Here is a 22,467-nt window from a genome sequence, read left to right on the forward strand (position 1 = left end):
GCCTAAGGTGAAATGAAAGGTAAACATGCTCGAGTCATACGTGTAGTTTGAACGAACAACAGTATCTCAGAGACGTTTGACTACGGGACCCTTCCAGAGAGATTGAGTGAATATCTAAGCAGATAGACGTGAAGAACAGCGTTGATGACTCTGGAAAGCTACTGTGTGGGTGCGTATTGTTAGTGCACAGGATCCAACCTCACACGCTTGTGATCATGCCTTTCTTACAGGTTTGAATCTATGTGAAAAGCTGTCTCGCTATCTCTATGAGCCGTGCTTTAGTGGCTGTAAATAGATGTTCTGAGATACGACGTCATCTTTCTTACTCAGAATAATGGTTTGAGAGACGAATGCGTCAACGAACGTTAGCGGAAGGCCATAGCGCGCGCAAGCATTGCCTAAGTGGAATAAAGGAGGAAGCCGCAGGTGGGCTGGACGAAAATATTAGCTGTAATTTAACTACGTCTCAGCTTCGCATTCGTAACCTTTTCTATTAATCCTTTGTTCATCCACATCTACAATTTGTTTAACTGGTATACTCACCGAATGAAAAATATTTAACCTGCCAGTTAGAATCTGTGCAAGACAGGGTCCTGCTTTTTGTCAGGTTATTGCGAATGTTGAGACGGCCAGTGGGAACAGGTTTATTGCAGACGGCTTGTCGGTACACACACAGAACACGAAGAACACGCCCCCCTACCAGGCTATTTATACCATTGTGGTGGCGCTGAGGTACAACGACCGTGGCCCCCTGCTGGTTATAAGATGCAACAACAAACTAAACGTGAGTATTACATTAATTAGACAGTACATATCACTTGAGCCATTAGAGGTTCAGCGACTTATCGCTGTCTTAGACTTCGTTCAAAAATACATTCATTATCCGTCACCGTGTTCTTTTCCCTCCTAATTCCTTCACACCTATCATCGCTGTTAAATAATTTCAGCTTCCAACGGATTCATTTCTGGGGATATGCTGGCGGCTTTCAGTTCATCTGCACTCCCTCCTGCCATTGGACTATGGAATAGTCTTTCCGACTCTTCAGCTTCCATAGATGACCGTGCGTAGTTCGGGAACTAGATGGACAGATTGTATGCACTGCGAATACACCGTGTCGTGTTGAAATTTCGTTCAATTTTGTTTCTTTCGGTTTCCTCTCAGGTTTGAATTTTCTGTGTGTCTTCGTATTTTTCTTCATTACTTTGTTCTTTTTTCAAGTGCATGTTCTGTTATTGTTACGTTGTATTTTGTCATGGCCTGTGTTTGCTTCTGGCTTTTATTGTTCATGTGCTGCCTTTCTCGATGTTCCACCTTAGGAGTCTGCAACTTACATTGAATGAATAAATAAAAATATCTTAGGACACAGATGCACGTGCCGCCGACATCGATGCGAAGTGACGTATATAGGAGGAAATATTTAGCACGGCATGCAACCGAAGCTGTAGCTAGAATTCGAGTCATAGGCGTTAACCGACCTGCCAGGGTTCCTCATTTGTTTCGAAATTTCCAGTGCTAAGGCGGCAGATCGTTGACCCTTATGCAATTCAAGCTGATGAAAAACGTCGGCACGCCCGTCGCTCAGCTGCAGCGTACTGACGCCGAAATGTAATGTGGAGACAAGGTGGTCGAAAAACTGAGATTAATAATTGAGTGCACGTATACGCTATGCGACTTAAGCCGCAAAACTGACCGAAAGCGGGAGCAAATTGTGTGTGCCTTTTTCCGAAAGCTCTCCCCTGTTCATTCCTGGCTTAATATCTACTGTGAATGTACGGCACAGGTGGTCACTCACTGCAGGACTTGCTACAATCGCGCCTGTTGCGGTAACTACTGATGAGGTCTGCACGGAGCGCTTCGAATAGTGTGGCGCCGTGTTGCGGCGAAGGGCGATTATGGCAAGCAACAAAAACTGGCAGACCTTTGAGAAAACGTTTCAGCAAAGTATGAAGCGGAAGCGGACAATAATTTATTAATGCATAGCTTGCATTTAGAAATGCGCTATAAATTCTATACAAACTGCATTTGCAACGCTTCTTCTAAAAATGGGGGTACTGAGACAACTTACTCGTTTACGACATATTTGGAACTTGTCGAAACTGCCTGCTATTAAGCGATTACGCTCAAAAAATTGTGCATGTACAGCTTTCATTCAGGAATGCAATTTAAATGCAATACAAATCGCATTTTCTTGAAAAATAAACCAGCCAAAAGACGAGGACTGAGAAGAGACTAAGCACACACGCCAGCTGGACTAACAACTGTGCTTTATTGACCAGAGCACGTCTCCCAGGAAATCCAGCAGAGCATGCGCAGCTCGATGACCAACGCACAAACCACAGAAACCGCGTTGCTTGCGAAATAACCAAGACGCTAGCGCCGGTGGGAAAGGAAACTTACTTCCTTTTGCATCATTGTGATAGCAACCCTTTTTGCTAGCCTCCACATAAATACCTTCTTTCGCAAAGAAGAGAACAGGAAGGGGACGTGGAAGAGCCACAATGGTTAGATTAAAAGTGAAATAGGCTTCACACATTACGCTCATCCTGGCATCTGGCAAGAAAGGTGCGTTATGACGATCGCAGGATGGTAACGTCTCGAATGAGCCTACACTAAAAGAGGGAACAGAAGAAAGGAATAAGGAAGAAGTCCATGAACGAGTTAGTGGTAACAGGGAAAGCTGAGGATTTTCAGGATCTTGCTGCAAAACAGATATTCGGCTTTAACCGAAGGCGACGACCCGAATGTTCAGCCAATTAACTATAACCAGACAGCCATCATTACGGAATCTGCAATAAATGTAGGCGGCAGGATGGTTAGACAGGATACCTGCAAGGTCTCTCACGAGAAGAAAGATCAAAGAAGAAAGAAATAAATAAATAAAGACACAAAGAAAGAAAGAAAGAAAGAAAGAAAGAAAGAAAGAAAGGTGAAGAAACTCCAAAACACAAAGCACTTTAACTTCACAGACAGAACGGAACTAGCAAAGCTGTCAAAGCTAATCAATACGTGCAACGTAACCGACATAAGCAAGTTTAATATGGAGAGAACCGAGCGTGCTCTAAAGAACGCAAGTGGCGTAAAAGCGGTGAAGAGGAAACTAGGCATAGGTAAGAACCAGATGCATACGTTAAAGGCAAGGAGGGCAGTGTCATTAGAAATATAGATAAGATATAGTAGCCATAGAGTTCTACACAAATCTATCGAGCAGCGAAGGAAATCAGAACATTATTGAGAGAGACAGCAGAGCACAGAAACGGAACATCGCTCAAGTAACGAAAGAGGAAGTGAAGAAAGCCTTAGGAGCAGTGCAAAATGGGGAGAGAAGCTGGTGAGGATCAGGTCACAGCAGAACTGTTGATGCACAGTGAGGAGATTGTGCCAGGAAAACTAGCCACTCTGCATACGCAAAGCCTTCCGGTATGCAAGTACCTTCATCGTACCAGAAGGTTCGAAGAACGTTAATATACCTAATCGGAAAGAAAAAAGTAGGCCGATCAACTTACTGTCTGTTAGGATAACCTTGCAGTTCAATCAACCAAATGATCAGGCAGGCTTTTGTGCAGTCTACTCGAATAAAAAACATGTTAACACTACCAATCGTGTGGTCGAGGAATGCGCAGCATGAAACCAACCCCTATATGTAAACGTCATATATTTTAAGAAAACATTGACTCCGTCGAAACATCGGCAGTAATGCAGGCTTTACGGAATCAAGGTATAGAGGAGGCGTACGTTAATATACCAGAAGATATAGTTAAGGGCTCCACGCCTGCCGTAGTCCTTCATAAACTCAGTAATAAAATTGCAATAAGGATAAGTGTCAGGAAGGGCGACACAGTTTCGCCAATGCCACTCATCGCCTATTTAGAGGAGGTATTCGGAGGTCTGGATTGGGAAGAGTTGGGGATTATAGTTAACGAAGAATACCTTAGTAAAGAGAGATTAGCTGATGACAATGCCTAGCTAAGTCACTCAGGGGCTAAACTGCAAAATATGATCAATGACTCAGACAGAGAGAGAGAGAGAGACTCTTTAATGAAGAAACAGAGAATTTAGCCGGCGTTTCAATATCGCTGGCATGCTACTCTGCGTAGGGAGGGGAATTTGGGAGATAAAGAGGTTTAGAAGAAAAAAAAACGAAGATAAAATGCAGCCATGAAATGGGTACTAAGGATGCAGTGGCGAGTATTGATGTAACCTATGGAATGATGGAGTGCATAGTCGGACGAATGGGCTGACGAAGTTCACTGCAAGAAGAATACATGAAGGTAACCTGCAAGTGAATTTAGAGCTTATCGAGATGTCCAATGTCTTTTAAATATATAAAAAGAAAGTTCATTGCAAGTCTCTGTTGCCTGAAGCAGGCTAAGGGGCCTAAAACTTTGTCCATTGTTAGGGGCACTGGGCAGAGCTTCTGCATGCAATGTTCATAGTACGCACGCTCGTTAGCATACGCAGGGCACTCAAGCAGGAGTTCCACAGTTTCTATCGAAGCACAGTTGTCACAATGCGGACTGTTCATTTGTCCAAAACGGTATCGCAGGCCGTTTGTATATGCAGCATTCAGACGAAGTCGGTGATAAAGTGTTTCGAGTTGTCGAGGAATTCTGGGTGAGAGTCTTGATCTAAGATGTAGGTCGATTGATGGAAGAAATTGGTACTGATGTGTCGGCAAACTCCAAAGCCGATACGTTTCTTCGTACGCAAAACTTTTAGCCATTTGGGACGCATCAGATTTCGTGAGAAAACTTCGAATGTATCTCTGATGTTGATGGCCCTTACGGGCCGCTTCATCTGCTTTTTCATTAGCCATAGTGCCACAGTGAGCAGGTACCCACTGAAATGTTATGCAGTGGCCTGCGGCAATAGCTAAATGATGGATATACCCAATGTCCAGGGAAACTTGCAGACAGAGAGAGCAGAACGTTGGCTCTGATAATTAATATGCAGGAATCCAATGTAATGTTCCGCACTTTCTCGGAAGGAAACAAGTTTTCATTTGGTAGCGAAGAGCAGGACATGTTAAAGCAATGCGTCTACTTAGGGCAGGTAGTCACTGCAGATACGGATCACAGGAGGGAAATAACTAGAAGAATAAGAATGGGATGGAGCGCATTTCGCAGGTTATCTCAGATCATGAATGGCAATTTAAGGATATACCTCATGGTAAAAGTATATGACAGCTCCATCTCAACGGTACTCACCTATGGGGCAAGGTAACGAAAAGGGTTAAACATAAATAAACATAACTCACATACGTGAGTTAAAGAGACCTTAGCAGAAATCAAGCGGAACAAATGGGTTTGCCAGAGCATGTACTGCGAGGACAATATAACCGCTGGTCCTTAAGGGTAACGGAGTGGATTCCAAGAGAAGGCAAGCGTAGAAGGAGGCGGAGAAGGTTAGGTGGGCGGATGAGATTAAGCAGCTTACGGGGATACGGTGGCCGCAGCTGGCGCAGGACAGGGTAATTTGGAGAGATAGGGAGAGGCCTTTGTCCGGCAGGGGCGTAGTCTAGCTGGTTGCGATGATAATGAGTAAGGCGTGTTTAAAATCGACCGAAGGGAGGCGAGTCGCTCTCAAGGAATCCTCACTGACTCATACAGCGTTGTAAAATTATGCTCGTTCTTCTCGATGTCTTGGTGAGGAGGCGATCAAAACGAGGTAAAGTGTCCTTCACGGTATATGCGCTTTAACATAACGGAGATGCTTGCCTTGATTTAATACATATGAGAACCTACATTTCGGGCGCTGACGTAGCAGGCGCGCTAGGTTTGTTAGTGTGCAAACTCTACGTGATACGAAGAATTGTTGCTTCGGCTTCGCGAGTACGAATTTTGTGATCTTGTCTAATGCCGATTCATTTCTGCCGCTATTCGGGCGCATGCCTGGGGGTCCCGTCTCGAGGCGCGTCTCAGGCAACGCCCCCCCCCCCCCCCCCCCCCCTCAGAATGCGCGTCAAGTTCCTGTCGCCCAACACATTCGCAGGCAGTATATATGGTACTTTGTTCGGACATTGCATGTTTACGTGCTCAGGCGTCCCTCCTTGAATGTAGGCAGCGACCTCATTGACGCGCTGGTGGAAAAATACTTTGGCGACTTGTAACGCTTATACTTCGAATGGTTTGGTGCCAATCACGATTGCTCTCACGAAACGAAAGCAGATTTGAGAGCGAAGATCTCTACTCGTGCCATGAGCCAGAAGGTAATCTGGCTCTTGGATTTGACCTCTCACGGGAGGCGTTCTGCATGCGCAAAGTCGCGCGTGGCAGGTGCTTCGATCTTCTTCATCGACGCCATTGCTGCGCGCTAGGGCAGTCACGTCGGCCGCTGCGCTAGCTGCTGCTCGGACGCTCCTCCTCGCCAGTTGTGGCATGTGATGTGTCACGTGATTCACTATTACGCTTGGCAGTCACGTCCGCCGCTCTGGACGCTCGCTCTTGCAATTGCGGCGCGGGATGCATCACGTGATTCGCTCTCGCTGAAACAATTTGCTCTCGGTTAAGTCTTGAAAAAATAAAAATTAACCAAAGCTAAACCGTGTCTAATCATGCTTAACAGAGCTCTCTATAACCTGGCTCAGGTGAGTTTAGCCAAAGCCACTTTTTATCGATATTGCACTGGTGGCCGTCCTAATTGCTTTTGTATACGCACTGAGACGAATGTTTCTCATAAATACAATTTTTTAGATGTGCCTAATATGTATATGGCCAACCCCGACGGAAACGAGAGAGTGTACAATAGATTTATGCATGCAGTACTTGCGACTGAATAATTCTGCCAAGCTGCGAGGCAGTATTAGTAAGCGTCATAAGCTTTCAGGAACTCTAAGAGATTTAAATGTGTATTATCCAAGAAAAAAAAACAGCTTTCACACTCAGGCCTGCACATAACCTATGAGATATTCCCGGGATGCATTTTTCAAAAAAACAAGACAGTGCCGCACTAAACGTTGCGAGAGCCGTTTTCAGTGGCGTGTCTGCCGCTCGGTTGACATTTTTTGTTATAATACATTGTTTTATCATGAGCCGGTTTTAAGAAAATGTTTCGGCGTAATCTGCTGTGTTGAGTTGGAACTACTGAAACGAGTACAGTTCAGTGAAATGGCTTCAAGAATGAAAATTTTCCCGCCGTTTACGAAGTACAGTGTTCAGCAGCCTTGTCTTGAGCGCGCCGACGGTGCTCTGCGGAGCGAGTTAGCGCCGTCTAACGCTAGGTTTGAGTTGTGCGTCCCGCGCGCATGCGCGGCCAGAATAAAGTGGTGCCTCCTCGTGGGTTCTCGGCCTCATTTCCGCTTAGTGCTTGCGCTTCAAACCGCCGGGACCGCGCTGAATGATATAAATACAGGGCCGGAAAACCAACGCGTTTCGCGCTAATCACGAAACGGGTAGGCAAGTGGAAGTGATATCGGGTGATCGCGCGTTTCAAAAGCAAGTGCACGTGATAGCGGGTGTTCGCGCGTTTCAAACACGCACCTGTTGGGTGTCTGTTTTCATCTTTTCCTTATAAGGTTAGCTACACTTGCAGCGGCATAAGAAGCCCCAGAGGCAGCCAAGTTGGCCGGTCTGAACAGTCGCGAAATGCGCCGTCACTCGTAGCTAAATACGCAGCGCAGATACACGCCGGAAGACATTATAACCGGGGCGAGTGGTGCGTATGCAGAAACGCGCGATCATCCGCTATCACTCGCGCATGCTTTCCTGGCCGTCTCGCTACACGTGAAACACGCCGGCATGGCGACGCCCTGGCCACCGTCACAGCGTCACAAATGCTGGCAGCGCTGCCCTGGCGGCGCGAAACGAACTCGCAAGGCGGTGGCTGGACAAGCAAGCGATGAGCAGGCGTCCCTCTCTTTTTTCCACGCATGCGCACGGGACGAATAACTCAAAACCAGAGCCTAACGTTAGATGGCGCTGATTTGCTTCGCAAAGCACCGTCGGCGCGCTCCAGACAGGGCTGCTCACCACATTACTCTATGCTGAAGTTCTCTTGAGTAGAGTAGACATACACTACACTAATATTTTGGAGGTGCATATCAAGCAGCTGTGTGTCCCAGGGACCTAACATGATAGAAATTAGGCCGCATGAATGCTACAATAACAACGAAACTGAAAGAATAATTAAATGAGCAGTAATCACAGAAAGTAAACAGTCCACTGTACATCTAAAACTGTCTCAAATTCCCACGTTAGCGAAACAAAACAGCTGGCCCGAAGTAACCACGTGTAGGCATTACCAGTCTACTTTATCCTGTTCATACTTCACTGAAACGACCATAGTATCACCAAATTTGCAAATTCGATGCGCTGCTCGTTTTTGACGCCGATTTAGAATGATCGTTCAGACGGAACACAGCTTAATTCGTCGTACGTTAGATAGTACTGGCTTTCAAGCGCTCTTTTTAATTAGGTCGAGAAAGTGAAATCCTAGTGTATACCAATGTCATGAGCTTATCATGCCACCTGAAAGTGGGCAGTCGAGCGAACAAGCTAGGAGAGGGAAGACATAAGAACAAAATAAACTTGCCCAGTGTTAAGATCAGATGGAGCTGCTGCCCCTTTAAACTCTTCAGAGTTTCCTTTTATAATTGTGTCAGTATGGCAGCTGACATGATTAAGATGATGACCTTAACGAGCAAAGCTGCTGAAATGCATTTGCTGCTGTGCTAACGAAAGTGCCTTTTCTCAATGCTCTACCCAGGCGCAAGTGCAAAGGCACCATGTGTGATGGCCTTCAGGTATGGGTTTCGGAAACGGAAACATGAGAGCGCAACGACGGCAGGCTGCTTCATGGTGCGGCGTTTCTCCCGCTGCGCCCGGCTGTGCCGGTTATTCGGCTGTCTTCCCGTCAAGAATCTCAATGAAAGAAGGCTGGCCATGGCAAGGACGACGTTAAATGCACCTTATATCTTGTATTCCGCCGCTTGGATGCTGTTCGCCTTATCCTTCCAAGGAGTCTTGCTGGAGGAAAAGATCGACCACCTCTTTTCCACTAAGACGTTCACCAAGTTTCTCGTGTTAACCGTTCGCCTGTTCGCGCTTGGCAACGGCCTCGTCAGTTTCTTGTGCCTTACGGCGCGCTCCAAGAGCCTCCTGGAATTCTTCAAACAGGCAGCGCTATTCGAGCAGTCGACCGGCTTCTCTTGTTCGAGTCGACGAGGTGAGACCAGGCGTCGGTGTTTCTTCGCATTTCAGAAGATCGCCTTGTTGGTCGTGGCGTTAGCGGCTTTAAGCGTCCTCCTGATGGGGCTTTTCCCGGCACCGTTAATCAGCGTCAGAAAGGAGTGGAACCTCGCGGTCAAGATCATGAGTTTGTTGGCCGATTTTGTGTTCATATATTACGAGTCCCTCATGTACCTCGTCCTGAGCTCCACGTCAGAAGTGCTGGTTCATTATGTCCGCTCTCAGCTTCGTTCTTTCGAGGAGTGCCAATGGGGCTTAGGTCGCGCGCAGTCCGAAGTCCAGGCGGCCCTGGTGGCCGAAACGATACGGAGCAACCTCTGCAAGATCAGGGAGCTGAAGACGTGCATCAACGACATCTGGAACCCGGCCATCCTGACGTCATCGGCCTGTCTCCTCTGGGCGCAGTGCATAAGTCTCTACTGCCTGTTCGTCGACAGAGCGGCCCGCTTGGACGTGTGGCTGGGATTCATTTACAGCTGCTACTGCTTCTTAAGGTTCCTTGAGCTAGCGGTCATCAGCCAGGACTTGCGAATGGAGGTAAGGACGCAAACTCGCAGCGACTCTAAATGACGTTCGAAAGCAGGAATGCAGCATGCCCGACATGTTTCTCTTTCCCTCATATTTCTTTTTCGTTGAATGGTCGGGGTAGACAGCTGTGAACTGAGATATTTACGCCATGCAATTGAATATTGGCAGTGGGTATTCGACAACCGGTAACATTGTCATGAAAATGTTGGCCTTTGTTTCCGTCCTAATTTTGCGACGAGAAAGTTGTCAAAAGTAGGACTTGGAAGACGATCTTTCATGAGCCATACTATAGCGAACATTGAGTCTGCCGCCCACACAGCGGAGGTATCTAGGAATATCTCAGAACACATCACTGCCACGACGTGTGTATAAATACTAGAAGCCCAAAATGTGCTCGGAAAGTGCCGCACTCTTTTTTTTGCAGTTCAACCCTTTTAACGACAAAATGTTGTGAGGAATGCATGCCGCCTATTAAGGGTGGTACAGTCATGCCTAGCAGTTTCCGATGAAATATAACAAAAAATTGAGCTCTATAGTGTTAACAGTTCTCGAGAACAAAATTGGAGGAGACATTCAAGCGCCGCCTTAAGGGTATGACGCCACAGCGTAATGAGGTAATTCCCATATATGCAGAAGGTCGTTCTCTACATTGATAGATCTCTGGGAGTCCTCATACCCCTCCTGACACAGTGGTGAAGCGATTAAGCGATGCGCCACTGCCCTACGATGGCAAGTGCTCCAAGCTGTGTGACTTGTGCGACCCCGGTTGGTCTTCCAGAGCGACAAATCATTAATTTAACTCCCGCCTGCCACGGTTGTCAGATTGCACGCTATCCGGTGGACAGGTTGTGATGAAGCCGCAAGGTCACGTGACCTAGGTGGCTGCCTTCCTCCGAGGCTGCTCTGGGCACCACCTGCCAGAGACATGCTCGTGATTTCGCTCACAAAGCCGACGCCGACATCGGATTTTCTGGACAGCGAGGCCTTTAACGCTATCGCTTTAAAATGCACTTTTGAGAATAACTACTCATGATTTACGGGCCTTAAAGCGCGCCAAAATCTTTTGTAAAACGCGGTAAGCGCGCGAGAGCGGAACACTTCGTTTGAGATACAGGTACATGCTGCTGCCGTGTCAATACCATTAAAGCAAAAGCAGAATAGTTCCTCTGGACATTCAGAAGATGGCGCTAGAAGTGACAAAATAGTTAGGGTGCTTCGATGCATCTTCCTTTCAAAGCTGTATCGAGCCACACTACAAAGCCATGGATGCAGCGGTTTGAGGCACCCAACTAAAAACATGACAGTGGAAAAAGTGGGACGCATGTGTCCCTCTGTCCCCCAAGGACATGCCAAAATATGATAAACCATATATAATATCCACCTCGTGTTCTCGCTCGTTTTGAGCTTCGTTGCTACTGCATCTCACAACCTGCTGCTCCATTTGCCGGATAGGTATCATGATGCTTGTCGCCCTGATTTTTTCATCGTCGGCGTTCGGAAAAGATTCAATCTTAAAGCGAGCCTTCAGGTACAAGACCATCCAGCCATCACACCCACTCATAATTAAAAGGTCCGGAAAACTCGGTTGCTCCACGCAATTTCCATGCGCAGGACGCGGGCACGCCAAGTCTCCTCACCATTCTCGGGGCTGCATCGCAGCTCCGCGCCATCTGATTCAATTGCAGGCCATAGACTGTGCTGCTGTGCAAGCTGAGAGCTACGGCTCGTGAATGCACAGAGAGTCCACGTCAACCGAACGGAAAGACACGCTTCAACCTAGCAATTATTTTTGCCGTTTGCGTTCCAGACGGACCTCGTGGATTTGACCGTTGTTAAAGGGATCGACCACTGCCCAAAGCCTGACCTGAAATTGTTGTGGAAATGAAAAGATCTCGCTCATTATGTAAGGATTAAGCTCTACCATATCCAAGAAAGGGGAATTCGGTATTTAGTACCGAATAAGACAATCTGGAGTGCTATCTTGAGGGGAAACCTTGCCATTATCGGTGTGCGCCACTACGTGACTATATCTCAGTAAAATATCACTGTTATATTCAGAAGCACAGTGTTTCTTTTTTCTTCTCAGGAGTGTTTGTTGTGTTTTTTTATAATTGGCGTTCTCTCCAGTGCACCCTTTGCTTAAGAGCAACGCATCGTTAGCATCGTGGATGGCTTTAAGCTTTCTAACATTGAAATTTAATTTAAAAATGAAGCTTTCGTCACTAGGCGGCGAGATAGTGTTTAATGTTTCTTGGATGATGTGGAAACCACTATCCACTAAAACTTTTGTCGATAAGGCATACGTTACAGTGTCATATCCACTTTGGGTGTGGAAACTAGAATGCACGCTTTCTGTATACAATTCTGCTAGTGATAAACAATTCAGGTGTTCGCTCTTCGCGCGTGTTGCAGGAGAGCAAATTCAGCTGAAAAAAAAATAGTTGATGTTTTTCTTTCTCAGGCTGGAAATGCGGTCTTTCCTAAACGTCCATGCATGAATCGGTTCAGCTTTTTACCCAGAGCGTATAGACGGCCATGGTGGCATTTGTTACTGTTGGTTTGGTTTAGGGTGCAGTGTCATCTGTGGAAACAAGCGACGTGATTGGACTACGTTACCAGGAGTTATAAATAGCGCTCCGCTAGTGACGCTATGCCTAGCGGCCTACCACGTTCTGTTGTGCACCCACTCGTACATTTCCTTTCTTACGTCACGGTTGATGCCACCGCACAATGTTCGAATGCTCAAATCCACGTACCACGTGGTGGAAGCCAGAGGAACTATAAGCGCTGGTCCCAAACATGTGGTTATGGACCCGCGTTCAGCTACGTTCTCTTCTTATCAATGGGGGAGGGGGGAGGCGGTAAATATATGGCTGATTAGTAAAAAGCGCGTTGGAGCAGATATAAATGAGGAAGATTAGCATGGAAGGAAATATGACAAAGTTACAAGAACAATAAGAAAGGGGAAAACCCACCTAGCACACGCATCGTCCATTTCTAGAGAAATGCTGGACTCGCAGGAATATAGTATATTTATTCATTGTTTCAGCTATCAACCTGTGCTGATAGCTTATAAACATGCGAGTTCCTGGTGGAACTAAAACAAAATACCAATGAGTAAAATTTCTCAATAATATAGCGTGTAAGCCGTCTAGAGTGAGCGGACAGGGAATGAGAACGCTTATTTAACGCAGCACTCAACGTCAAAGAGTGAGCATTTGCGGCTGCTATTAGATGTGGGTAACATCCTGGCTTGAAGAGGGGCAGCGTTCTCGCTCTCTGTATCTGCCCTTCTGAGAGTTTATGCGAATTCTGAACGCGTGATACCGTATGCTGTTTAGAGATTCGAGTGCTTCGACAATGCGAAAGTGTAGGAGAAAAGCTTCTCGCTTGGTGAAGCAGCCGGGTTGCTATGGGCGGAGCTTCCTGCCGATCGAGGAGAATTGCAACGAAACCGGACTACTGTAGATCTACATCAATGGTATATGTTTTTCCAGTGATGAGCTACAAGCGTTGTGAATGTACAGCTCTATATGAGCAGTGCACATTAGATCGATAAATTCTACACAACTAGCGATGTCTGATGTGGTCTGCAGTTAGCTGTATTTTAAACTGTACTTCTCCACTAGCTGGAATTCATGTTAAAACCCTAAAAACAAGTAAGTTCTCTGACCGCTATCTGCTGTAAATTTCCTGTTCAGTTTATTTTGTGCCCCTGCAGCTCCACTGCGATTAAGGGGAGCGTCTATTTCAGACGCAGAAGATAAAAGAAGCAGCGAAAACAGTTTCCATGGCTGAAGCAACGGACGGGTACTTGCGGCAAGTGAGTTCATTATTTTAACTCTTGATTATTCTACTCACACGTCACCACACTGGAACACTACTTTTTCGCTGACGAATACAAAAGGTCTTCCTTCTCATCAAAGAAACTGAAGTTGGTGAACGGTTGTGAGAAGGAATATTGTGATAGAACGAACATTAAAATGAGCACAAATGTATTACAAACACCGCATCAGCAAAGCAACAGTTACACTAACCAAATATCCTGAGCTGCAGGTAAAATGATATTGTAAGCAGCTACAGGGGGTCCAGGATTCGGAACGGGGTAAGGAGCGCTACAAAGAGGTTATAGCTGCATTGGCAGAGGACGAAGTGCTCAGTGTCTGTGACAAGTTTCTACAGCGTCGTGGTAGAGTCTCAACATGCGACTTCGTGAGTATTGTGATGAGAAAATTATTCTACAGGGTATGTATTTACAGAGCGACCGGGGTGCGTACGGAGACCACTACAATGGCTGGCTCATTGCTTTACAAGCAGCGCCGTCGTCACCGCTGTGCTTCTTCGCCAGTGTGCACAAACCACTCGCCCTTTTCGGTCAAAAGCAGAGCACTCACTCACTCGAGATGCAGTTCAAAGCTGGTTTTTCTTCCTTGCTTCCTCTCCTTTTAATAAGAAAAAATAAACAAAATTGAGTAGACCTGTAGTTTATTTTAATGGGTGCAGCAGGATCCTCGATAGCGTTTTAGGTGCCTGGATTTATTGAGGCTGCTGGCTAGTCGTTTCAAATGCTCAACCTTAGGAAACAACAATGCTGTCTGGTAATCTGACTGCAGTCCTTCCTTTTGCCACGAGGCTGCATTGAAGACAGAGTAGCTGGCCTTCCGTGCACAGTTCAGATTGAATGCCCAAATGAGGATAGAACGTTTTCCTAAAAATTTTTATTAGGTTTGTCTAGTTGGTACAGCGGCATCACTAACGTAACGTTACAGTACTGCACCCTAGCAAAAGGGACAAATGGGAGCCGCACCCAAAAGGAATGAAATCGCATAACAGAAAAGTTTTCATACTTTTGAAAGTTTTCATGCTTTACGTGCCAAGGTGGCAAGTAAAGATATGCAGTTAAGTATGGCGCAAACATGCAGATGGAGTGCATCCTAACGAGCGACCGAGATCCGCGTAAACCTCAGTGCTCAGCTGAGCACTGATTTTACTCTTGAAATTCAGTCATCCTGAACAAGCGAGGCCGCCAGGATTACTGAAGCTACAAGAGCCGACGTATTTCATCCGTTTGCGACAGTTCTTTCCTTGCACTTTTGCCGTTACCTGGCCTCATTAGAAACATACCTTTAAAATTGCAGGTCCAGTACCTGCACGATACCATCGATCCCGGAAGCATGTGTCTTAACGGCGCCAGCTTTTTCCGCCTTCACAGACCCCTTCTTGTGTCAGTAAGTTATTTTATGAAGCAGCAGTCAGATCTATATGCATATTATATGAAGTGAAATGTTCGAACTTTATGACGATTGTATTAAAAATATTGCCTTTCTAGGATCATGACGAATGCACCATAGATAAGTATAAATGCTGTCTTGCTATAGACTGACCACAACTTGCAATGGGAACTGTGCTGTGGTTTTAGCAATGGATCAGTTCGCGTTATTCAATGACGATCCGCATCAATGTGCCATTTTATTAAATACTAGCCTCTATAGCTTCGCGTTAACGAAAAGTTTTTTGCTCAATAGCTCAGAGCTGATGCTTTGGTTGTATACGCCAGCTTTTATGCCCTCAGTTAAATTATTCTGATTATCGATTATGGCTTCAGCTTAGTCTGCTGCCTAACTTTTATCTATCGTATGTACAAAATATTTCCTTGCATCCACTGCAAATGTGTAATCGAATCAGGTTTAGAAAAACGGCCCGCTGCTTCTTGCATGTTCTCTGCGCTGTAGGTTTCTAACGTACAGCCATTGCCAAAAGTAACCAGACTGCATGGTTTGCTCCACATTCGAGTAGTAGGCTCCTTACAGCTGCCCTAAAGATAAAAAAAGTTCTCGGAAAGTGAGGACAACGGTCTTTTTACCATACAGAGATTTAGAGCTTTAGATTTAGAGACATATATTGAAGCTTCAATATATGACTGAGAAGCAAACCGTCTAGCCTAGGTACTTTTGGCAAATACTGTAGACGAAAGTTGCAGTTGCAGCCGAATCCACCAGCGGTTTGCGGTTGTCTTTATTCTCATTTATACTCAATTATCTTGGAGGAAATAATAATGACCACACTATAGCATGTTACTGATAAACACACAAAAAGAACATGCCCATGTGCTTTCTTATATTAAGCGCTTTTCGGCTTCCCTTAAACACGTCCTAACAAGCCCCTCATTTCCATACCCTTCTCTGCTCAAGCTCTTGCAGAAGCCATATTTTCCAGAACGTGTGAAACAGATGAACAGTTTCGAATTTCGGCTGATGCAAATATTTTGATGTATAAAAACGTAAACCTGCACAAAGTACTCCTCGGTGCATATTCAGTCGCAAATTGCATAGTGAAGTAGTGTTCGTGCATAATGAAAGACACCGGGTTACCTACAGCCATTCAAAATAATTAATTAAAAAATTATTGAGAGCCCTTTTGTTTGAAGCAAGAAGAGTTGAAAGTTCGGCTGGTGTGCAAACTTAGTGCAGACGTGCGAGCAAAGATTGTTCGTGAGTGCAATAATAATAATAATAATAATAATAATAATAATAATAATAATAATAATAATAATAATAATATTAATAATAATAATAATAATAATAATAATATGAATAATAATAATAATAATATTTGGTTTTTGGAGAAAGGAAATGGCGCAGTATCTGTCTCATATATCGGCGGACACCTGAACCGCGCCGTAAGGGAAGGGAGAAAGGAGGGATTGAAAGAAGAAAGGAAGAATTAGAGGTGCCGTAGTAGAGGGCTCCGGAATAATTTCCACCGCCTGGGGGTCTTTAACGTGCACTGACATCGCACAGCACACGGGCGCCTTAGCATTTTGCCTCCATAAAAACGCAGCCGCCGCGGTTGGGTTCGAACCCGGGAGCTCCGGATCAGTAGCCGAGCGCGCTAACCACTCAGTGGTTAGCGCGCTCAGCTACTGATCCGGAGCTCCCGGGTTCGAACCCAACCGCGGCGGCTGCGTTTTTATGGAGGCAAAATGCTAAGGCGCCCGTGTGCTGTGCGATGTCAGCGCACGTTAAAGACCCCCAGGCGGTGGAAATTATTCCGGAGCCCTCCACTACGGCACCTCTAATTCTTCGTTTCTTCTTTCAATGCAAAGTTGTCTTAATACTGCTCAAATCTGCAAGTTGAGTAGCTGAAAAACACATATACCACCACGCTAACTTTTCAGAAAACATTTCACATGTTTCCAGCATGCTAGATTAAAGTGTGCCATCAGTCGCCGCGGTGGCTCAGTGGTTACGGTGCTCAGCTGCCGACCTAAAAGACGTGTGTACTAGACGCGTGGAGCCGAAAACACGACTGGCACGCCATGTCTATTCGCCACGTTCTTCACACTGCGGGAGATGCTGTGGACATAAGGAACCACTTCTGGGTTCACAGCTTGCTTTCCTCTCTCATACGGTTTTTTAAACATGGCATCATGGACTTTTCGTAGGATGGCCTCAGAAACAGCTGTGATGACCGAGCATGGGGACCCTGCCGACACCAGACGTTCCGCTTGCTTTTCAAAAGTCGCCTGCATGGCATGGTGACACGATTTTGCGAGAGCAGACTCTAGGCAATGGCTAGTTTTTTAAAAAAGGGAATGATTTGACTTACACAGATGGTGCAAGCACTATGTTGAGCAGGTTTAGAGTATGGGGGGTTTGGTTTTCACGCATGAATTCCCCTTGCGGGGGTGTTTGAAGTTTTTACATATGTGTTACCTTGGGCAAAGATCACGTATGTTCGACGTATGCACCTCGAACACGGAAGGAGTTCAGGTTACCCTATGAGTCGGCTCATTCGAAAACAGTAAAGAGCCCTATTGCTAGCCTTTGCCTCGGGTTTGCTCTCATGAAATTGTGTCACTGTGCCAAGCAGGCGACTTTTGAAAAGCAAGGGGAACGGCTGGTGTCGGCAGGGTTCCCATGCTGTTGCCGAGGCCCTCCTATGAAATATCGAAGGTGCCGCGTTTAAACAGCAGTATGAGAAAGGAAAGCAAGCTGTGACACCAGAAGTGGTTCCTTATGCCCACAGGATCGGCCACAGTGTGGCGAATAGACATGGCGTGCAAGTCGTGTTTTCGGCTCCACGAAAGCTCGTACACCTCTGCGCGCGCATTTGCGAGCGATGGCACGAAGAACGGTCGCAATAAAATGCATGGCGAATCGTTTGTGCAGTGCTGCACCGGTGTGGCGTACGAGATGCTACTGTCCTGCGGGAAGGCATATGAGGCCCAAACAGGGCGATGCGATAATGACCGTGCAGCTGGACACGTGCGGTCGCTAAAAGAAGTAGGAGGCGCGCATCTTTCGCAACATTTTGCAGAATGCAACGTGTACGTGTCACCGAGTGGCAGAACATCAGCCACGGGAGAAATGCTCGCACTGCAGCAAGTGTGAACGACGGTTTCATGAGATAATGACGTTGGGCAGGTGGAAATATACTAAAGCACGCGAGGTTTTGGAAGCTTTTCAAGTGAGAAAGGAAGGAAAAAATTGCGTCAGTGATGCCTCTGTAACCATTTCCAAGAGGGAGATTTCGTATCTTTAATGGTTTTTTGATTGTGTGTGGTGTCGCTTCGGCGCATGCCTTGATTTTCCTATTTGCTGCCTTCTCAGCAAATAAAGGACTTGTCCTGCGTTGTTCTTTCTGTGTGTTTGTCTTCATAGGCGCTATTTCTTTTCTCAAGTAGTCATTGCCTGAGTAGCTTTGTTACGTTCAACACCCATAAACCCAAATCCAAAATGTGCCATCGATTTCTATATCATTTAATATCATTTATAGTGATGCAATGGCTCTGGATAATATATTATGGCTTTCTCATAACTTTGCGTGTATATAGTGCTCCGTCGTTTTAACGTGATAATAAAAAGTGCATGTACACCCTTGCCTGTATTTCACAGTATTGCCTGAACATTGACTTCTCTCTAGATTGCAGGCACAGTGATAACTTACACTGTAATAGTGGTTCAGACCAGACAGCAACTCCAAGAGGCATACGGGAACGCCACTTCATGCGGATAGTATGCGATAGGCAATCATCAGTGAGTACCAACTTTGAACCATAGGTTCTGTTTTCTTTCAATCAACCAATCTGTCAATCAAGGAAGCTTTATTTACTCATTCAAGAAAAATTTGTATACATTATTTGGACAAGATGGTTAGTATCTGGTCCAATACAAAAAAATGACGTTTAGGCAACTGTAATATGAATTGTGTAAAGTAAGATTTCAACAAAATATAAGCAGCGAAATAAGACAGCGAAATCATCCGATGTCCCGTCGAATACAAAACAAAGCATATGGGAGACCGCATATGGAAAGTGCAAACCAACATTTGAACAAATTAGATGTATTCAATTGAAACAAAATGGAAATAGCGAAATCACATCCTTACCTGGTCCTACGAAGGTAACTTCGAAGACAGCTTAAAATTTCACGCAACATTTATTTCTAATGGCAATGCATTTCAGAACGTCGCCCAAATGGATTAAGTTATTATCTCTGTATCTGTTGTTATGGATTGGAAGGCTAAAATTACCATTAGCAGCATATCTTGTGTTGCGAACAAGCAAAATGAATAAGCGGAATGGATGAGGCGAGTTATTTGTTGATATGCTATTTACTACAAGGAAAACTTTATAGTCACGCAGAGCAGAAAATTTTAGTAATCGAATTTCTTCAAACATACTGTTGCTTGAAAGATGCAGAGAAGAAAAAGTTATTATCCTTAATGGTCGTTTTTGTAAGCGTTAGAGAGGTATGACGTATTTGGGTAAGTCTGCCCCAATGACTCACTTCCATAACTTATGTCACAATGAAGAAATGAATTATCCAAGCTGCGTAATATGTTGTATATAATATGTTTTTATGCTTTGCAATATTTGGTGGAAAAGGTTACATTATAATCCGAGAAAGTAATTAATACATCTTGTCTTTTTGACCACTCTGAAGTAAATAACTGCATTTACACGGTTCTGTCTCTGAACCTAAATTTAAAAGCACCGATTCTAGCTTGAAAAAGTTTACTCGCAGTTGCCATGCGAGTGTAATCGCTTTCAATCACGAAAAGAAAATCGGTGCGCTATTTGCAGAAGCATAATACTTGAAATAACAAATTGTCATGTTGGTTCATAATTTTCGACAGCTGAACACCACGTATTATAATTTACGTTTCGTTTTTCAGAGAAGAAGTCATCGACAGAAGATACGCTGCTGCAATCAGAATGCTGTCATGCATTATTTATAAAGGAGTCTTACAGTCCAAGAATGAGGCCAAAACCTCCTGAATCTGAAGCCAGACGTGGAAAACTGAGAACACAACAAAGCTTACGAAAGGAATATCTTCCTTCCTGGACGCCCCACTTAAACTGGGGAACCTGTAAAGTGCCCAGCGAGCGTATCCAGTCTAAAACCGGAAGCGTTTTCCAGCAGTAAATAGAGGACAGGAAGACGCTTGAAAACTTATTCAGTGCTCTCAGCAGCTCCGTTTTCTGCGAACTACTAAACTTTGAAACAATTCCTAAGTGTGCTCAGAAGAACGAAACTTCTGGATGCAATATCGTAAATTTATCGTGGAGCTATGTATCTTGGCGAACAGGAGCTTCTTTCGCCTTACATAAGCCACGACAATAGTGGAATTAAGCGGAATAGTTAAAAATCTGTTTTTTTTTTCATGTCAGCAAACGAGCAAACCACCTGAGCGCCCGGGACGCGTCTCGGGCTCCTTAAAGTGTGGATGAGATGGGAGGCATACAATAATACACTAAACGTAAGATCACATTGGATTACATCTTGAACTAACTGAAGTTGAACCTTCATAGCGTGTGAGCAGTTAAGGCTTTAGTGCGCTGACTCTAATTCAGTCACGTCGCCAAAATAAATGCACACTGTGAAGAAGAAATCACACTGGAGCATTCAAAAAGATAACTGTTTCAACACATATTTCCCTTGGAAGTCCGCTGATAAAGTACCCTACTGAAAAGCTCCATATAACCAGTCCCGTTGCGCCAGGTTCTTCATGTGGTTATTTTGGTGCTAATACGGGTCATACGGGGTCGATATGCTTCATGTAGACAGCGCATATAGAAACATACGGAAAACATGTGAGGTCTTGCAGTTAGAAATTTGGTTTTTCATGAAGGTTGAGACATAGTAACCGCCTCAGTTCTATCAACTGCGCTGTGAAGAATGGGTCGATGAAGGAAATTGAAGAAGAAAGAATGAAAGAGGCACCGTAGTGAAGGGCTTCGTAATAATTTTTGACTGCCTGAGGAGCTTGCACTTGCACTCATATCGTATATCCCACGGGCTCCTTTTGCGCTCAGCATCCGAATAGAAGCGTCCGCCGAGGCAGAATTGTGCCCGATTCCTCGGGCTGAGCTGTCGAGTGGCCTAAGCACTGAGCCACCGCAACTGAGGGGACGCTGCTGTGCGATCAGCAACGGTTAAACGCACGAGCCAGCAGGATAGTAGGACCGCAGCGGTGGCGAAGTGGTTGAGCATCCGCCTCGTATGCGGGAGGTGCGGGGTTCGATCCCCAGTGCCGCCGGGTACCCACCGGTGATACAATGGGTACAGATTTCACCTTGCCTGGTGCTCGATTATTCAGGGTGAAATGCTTGGGAAATGGCCCAACTAGAAGACGAAAATAGCCTGTGTCATGGCGCTCTTTGGCCGCAGATGCCCTTGCGCCATAAAAATTCACTATCATCATCAGTATATTAGCAGCTATCGCTTACGCTCACTTTAACTGTAGATCGCGATACCTTTATTAGGCCTAGCTCGCATCGTCTACTTCACGCTCATAATGACCGAATTTGTAATTAGCACACTCATAATTACTTACGTAGTACGCATCAGTACATAACTAAGACAGTTCCCCAAGTCTTAGACCAAAACGCATCCGCTGGTACATGGCCTGTAGGCCTGCCAGGAAGATCTGCCAGGTTGCTGGTATGAAGATTTCGTATGTTTCTGTAGTTTTTGTACTGTTTTGTCGAGGAAGGCAATAAAGAAAAAAAAGTACGTGGCCTATAGGCAGCCTGCCCTTCTTGCAGTCCGATAGTCCTGAGTTCGATTCCCGCCGAAAATCAAGCTGAACTAATTTTATTTTCAGCTCAATCGCTTTCTCTTCGTTGCAAGAACCTGCCTGAGAAATTTGGCGGCAATCCGAACATTCGTTTACCTGCTCCTGAATTGTATTACTTCTTTGCTTCCATCAGGATTTTTAGCTCACGGCCAACGACGTTGAAGTTGACGATGACGCTAGCTTTTCTGCGACACGGGACCCTTAACGCTATCGCTTTAAAATCAACATTTTTCTACGCATCACAAGATTGCACTATTAGCGCCAGTATTTTCATAACAGAATCTTACAATATACCACAGTTGCATCGCAATAAAATGTGACGTCTAAGAACGCTGTAGTTCCACCGCTCAATGCACAGCCCTCAATGCATCCTTGCGGCGGTGGTCGAAAGCTCGCGGTTCAGAAAGCAAGGACGCACTGAATTGGCAACGGTGGAGTCACGACGGGTGTAGATCCTAAGGTCGCGCATTTAGTTGCGGGCCGTGTAGGCTGGATTTGAATGAAAGCGAAATGCAAAAACTCCTGTCGCCTGCGCAATATCAGCCCGTGCTCAACCCCGGTTGAGATACATTAATCCGGAGGTCTCCATTACGGTGCACCTAGTGCGCTAACAGCCGCTTCCGGGCGTTAAACCCCGTAACTTACAAGTTTAGTGCAAGCCAATGTGCCGAA

This window comes from Amblyomma americanum, chromosome 5, assembly GCF_052857255.1.
Source record: "Amblyomma americanum isolate KBUSLIRL-KWMA chromosome 5, ASM5285725v1, whole genome shotgun sequence".
NCBI lineage: Eukaryota > Metazoa > Arthropoda > Arachnida > Ixodida > Ixodidae > Amblyomma > Amblyomma americanum.